This window comes from Dasypus novemcinctus, chromosome 23 (assembly GCF_030445035.2).
Source record: "Dasypus novemcinctus isolate mDasNov1 chromosome 23, mDasNov1.1.hap2, whole genome shotgun sequence".
Taxonomy (NCBI): domain Eukaryota; kingdom Metazoa; phylum Chordata; class Mammalia; order Cingulata; family Dasypodidae; genus Dasypus; species Dasypus novemcinctus.
Window position 1 is genome coordinate 57,912,875 of NC_080695.1, and position 5,284 is coordinate 57,918,158.

At 32.7% G+C, this 5,284-nt stretch overlaps 1 pseudogene; it reads right to left on the minus strand.

The window, feature by feature from the left end:
• Window positions 1-3,406: 3,406 nt before the first annotated feature.
• Window positions 3,407-3,502, minus strand: LOC111763222 (U6 spliceosomal RNA; annotated as a pseudogene).
• Between the last annotated feature and the right edge of the window lie 1,782 nt (window positions 3,503-5,284).

The window sequence follows — 5,284 nt, forward strand, 5'->3', positions numbered from 1 at the left end:
ATCTATAATGCTATATTCAGCTTCTTGAGATACTGCCAAAGTGTCTTCCACAGAGGATGCGCTATTCTATATTCCCACCAATAATGAAGGAATGTTCCTTCCTATCCACAACCTCTCCAGCATTTGTAGTTTTCTGTCTTTTTTGTAATTAATAGCCATTCTGTATGGTATGAAATGATATCTCATTGTAGTGTTGATCTGCATTTCCCTAATAGCTAGTGATGTTGAACATTTCTTCATGTGCTTTTTGGGCATTTGTATTTCCTTTTTGAAGAATGTCTATCAAGTCTTTTGCCCATTTTTCAGATTGGGTTGTTTGTTTTTTAATTGTGGAGCTGTGTGATCTTTTTGTATATTATGGATATTAAACTCTTATCAGATATATGAATGCCATATATTTTCCCCCATTAATACATCTGTCCTTAGAGATGTAATAGTTTAAAATTTTTATAAGGTCCCATGTACCTATTTTTATCTTTTATTGCTCTTCTTTGGGTTTCAAATCTAAGAAACCATTGCCTAACACAATGTCCTGAAGGTGCTCCCCTATGTTTTCCTCCAGAAATTTGATAGTTTAAGCTCTTTTATTTAGGTCTTTGATCCATTTTGAATTGATTTTTTTATATGGTATGATTAGGGGTACTCCTTCTCTTGCTCTCTCCCTAAGTGGATATCCAGTGTTTCTAGCACCATTTGTTGAAGATACTATTCTTTGCCAATTGATTGACGTTTGCCACCTTGTCAAAAATCAGTTGGCCATAAATGTGAGGGTTTATTTCTGAGATTTCAGTTTGATTCCATTGGTCTTTCTGCCTATTTTTATGACAGGGCCATAATGTTTTGGTTACTGTGGCTTTGTAATAAGTTTTACGATTGGGAAGTGTGTGTCTTCTAACTTCATTCTTTTAGTTCAAGATGCTTTAGCTATTGGAGCCACCTTCCCTTCCCTATATATTTGATGATTGACTTTTCCATTCTGCAAAGATGGTTGTTGGAATTTTGATTGGGATTGCATTTAATCTATAAATTGCTTTGGGATAAATTGTATTGGCATCTTCAGTATATTTAATCTTCCAATCCATGAACGTACAATGGCTTTTCAGACTTGATCCCAAATTATTTATCCACTTTATGATTTGTGCAGTTTAGTGTAGTTTTCAATTAAAAGCTAATATGTCTTAGTCCTGCATGGACATTCAAATGGGAGCTATACAAGTTTCTGTTAAGTATATACTTAGGAGCAGAAACGATGGGTCACATGATACATGTGTACATTTAGTTTAGGGAGATATTGCTGCACAGTTTTCCAAAGTGGTTGTGTACCAGTTTATACTCTGACCAATAGTGTATGAGAATTTCTGTTGGTACATGTTTTCACCAAAACTTAATGTTCTCCTTCTCCCTCTCTATGTTTCCCTCCCTCTTTCTGCCAATCATGTGGATTCATACTGATATCATTGACTGATTTCAATTTGCATTTTCTTAATTACTAATTAGGTTGCACAACATTTTATATATTTATTGGCCATTTGGGTATCCATTTGAATAAAGTCACTGTTCAAGTCATTTTCCAACTTTCTATTGGGGTCTCAGTATTTTTCTTACTGATTTGTAGAAGTTCTTATATATTCTGGATCTTAGTCTTTTGTCAAAAGTGTGTATTGTGGATATCATCTCCTGCTACATAGATTGCCTTTAATGTACTTACTGGATCTCTTTTGGTAAGCAGAATTTCTTAATTAATGTAATCTAATTTAGGATTTTTTGGGCTTTTTACCATTAACATGTTTTGTATCTTATTTTAGACATTTTTGCCTATTTGAAGATCATTAAAATGCTCTCCTGTATTTTCCTTGAAATATTTTTTTTCATCTTTCATATTTAGACCTTCAATACTTCTGGAATTTATTTTTGTATGGTCTAAGGTAGGAATTTTCCATGATATTTCCAATTGATCCAGCACCATTTATTGAAAATATCATCCTTTCCCTATCACACTGCAGCTCTACCTTTGTCATATCAAGTGACCATATATGTGAGTTTTTCAGTTTCTGAGCAATTTCTCTGTTATGTTGGTCAGTTTGTCTGTCCTTATGCCTAAACCCTGCAGTTTTAATTCCTGTAATTTTTTAATACATTATCAAAATAATGTATTTTGTATTATATATTACCTGCACCTGTAAATCTCCAGGTTTGTTCTTCATCAAATTTTCCTGACTGATTCTTAGCCCTTTGCATTTCCATAAAAACTTCACAATTAGCTTGTTAATCTATACACACATACACACACACACTCAACATTCTGATCATTTAAGTGGGATTTCATTAAATGTATAAAAAAATTGGCAGAGAATTGACATTATAATATTAAGCTTTTAATCCCTAACTATGGTATATCCTTCTACTCATTCAGATCTTATTTAATTTTTCTCAGTAATGCTTTATAATATTCAATATTAAAATCTTGCAATTCTTCATAAAGTTTATTTCAAGATATTTTTTGTTGCTATGTAAATTGTTTTTAAAATATTATTTCCTACTTGTTTGTTACTTGTATGTAAAAATTCAATAGCATTTACATATTGACACTATCCATTGATCTTGCTAAATCTATTTATTCATGATATAAGTTCATCTATTAATTCTTTTGGATTTTCTATGTGTATAATGATATCATCTGTGAATGAGGTAAACATTATACCTTTCCTACCAATCCTTACACTTTATTTCTTTTTCTTTTCTTATTATATTGACTAAAACCAGCAGTATGACATTCAAAGGATTGGGCATTTTTGACCCCTTCCAAGTTTCAAAGGAAAGTTTTTAACATTTTATCATTGATTATAAGGTTTCCAGTAGGTATTCATTATTAAATCAAGGAAATTTCTATCTATTCTTAGTCTTCTAAGTCTTTTTAGGAGAATAGTGTTGGATTTTGCCAAGTGCTTTTGTGAGATGGTCATGTGATTTTTCTTTTTCCCATTAGTCTAGTAAATTGCATAGATTGTTTAACAAATGTTAAAGTATCCTTAAATATTCTAGATTATGTCCCATTTTTAAGTGTTTCATCCTTTTAATATATTACTGTAACTATTTGATGATATTTTATTATACTTTTTTATATCAATATACATGGAAAAGATTGGTTGATAACTTTACTTTTTTATAATGATGCCCTTGCAGGACTCAAGGTTATAATGGTCATAAAAATTTGGGAAATGTTTCTGATTTTTGTATATTCTGGAAAAATTAGTGTAAGATTTCTGTTGTTTCATTTTATGATAATTCACTGGTAAAGCCATGTGGTCCTAAGGTTTCTATGGTAACAAGGTTTTGAATAAAATAGTCAATTTCTTCAATAGATACAAGGTTATTAAGATTTTTGGAGCAACTTGTCCTTTTCATCTAAATTGTTAAATCTGCATGTCATCCTTGCACAGGGTCCATGCCAATATTCTCTGATTCACTCCAATTTTAGTACATGTGCTGCCAAAGTGAGCACTATCGATAACTTTAGTTTCGTTTTTGAAGTACCAGGGCCTGGAATTGAACCAGGCCCTCGTATGTGGGAAGCTGACACTCAACCAATAAGCCACATCCGGTCCTCTGACTTAGCTTTTTTTGTTTGTTTGCTTGTTGTTTGTTTTTTGTTTTTAAGAGGCATCAGGGACAGAACCCAGGACCTCTCTTGTGGAAGCAGATGCTCAACCACTTGAGCTACATCTGCTCCCAACCCATAATTTTTCTTTTGTTTTGTTTCTTTGTTTTTGTTTGGTTTTTGGCTTAAACAATGAGAATTTATTGACTCCTGGTTTTGAGGCTATGAGAAGTCCAAAATCAAGAAATCGACAAGGTGTTTTTTCCCCAGAAGCTGATCCATAATTTTTCAAGCAATATCTCTTCCAAATCACAAGAGTTAGAGTCTAAAAACATGAGTCAGATTTCTGAGCAATAATATTTGCTTTCTACTTTATTACAACAACTTTCTCATTATTTTGTGAAACTTGTACAAGAGTACTACATACATTGTCTCCCTTATAAAAGCAGTGCATATTTTTTAATATTCTTTTATATGTGGTAGGGACTATTTCATGATAGATTTTTCTCACGTGTGAATACATATATAAAGTATTATACATTACTTTCATCAACTCTTACCTCAGATAAGGTAGGTTTCTTTGTTCCAGTCCTCTGAGGTAAAGGCAGTAAGTATGTTTGCACTAGGTGTATAAAGTATCTAGAAGAATATACACTAGTTACTAGTGTTGACCTCCAGGGGATGAAAAATGAGATGAGGCATTTAAAGGATTTTCTCTGTTTACATCAAAAGCCTTTGATTACCTAAATTTTTACTCTGAATATCCTTTACTCTGAGAATAAAAATATGAAAACTATTTTTAAAACATGCTCATTATAGAAAATGTCAGGAAAATAAGAAAGCTAATTAAATAACAAAAGAAAATTCACCATAATTTTTAAACCATTTACATATGTATGTGTAAGTCTATCTTATTCACTTGTGTCCTTTTTGTCAAGGAGCAGAGTCTAACAAATAATGAGGGCTTAGTAAATATCTAATGAATGAATGAATATTATTACATAAATTTGGATTACAATGTATATATGGTTTTACTTTTCTTTTCTAACTTAATATTATATTGTGAGCAAAAATTAATCTGAAAATACTTATTGATTTTATCATATTCCATCATACAGAAGTAACAAGTTTTTAAATATTCCCTTATAATTGAGAATTTAAGTTATCCTCTTTTATTTTATTTTGTTGCCATAATAATAATAATTGTTGAGCACTTACTATGTGCCAGGTACAATTATAAGCACTTTACTCCTTTAATTAAAACCCTTAAAACCTTACTATCTGTAAGTAGCACTATTGTCCCCATTTCATAATTGAGAAAACTGAGGCACAGAGAGGAATGCACTGCTCCTATGGGACTAAGACTGACATATGGGTGGATGATGTTTTAAATCTTCAACAGATGACTTGAAGGCTGTTTATGGTCATGTGGGGCTTGGTGGGGTTGTGGGGGAAAGGGTTGGTTGCTACAAAAGGCCACAAGTAGGTGACTGGATCCTATCCTGCCTCCCACTTTTCTTGGCTCTAAAGTGGAATCTCAGCCCTTGAGCTAGGTTCACACTGAAATGTGACCATGGCAGTGGGTTGTCCAAATGTGTGCCCTTATCTCTTGATATAGGAGCTAACACGTGGTGTATGCTCTTGACCAGGAGGGCAGGAGAGGTCCCAACCCAGCTCTGTGGTGGG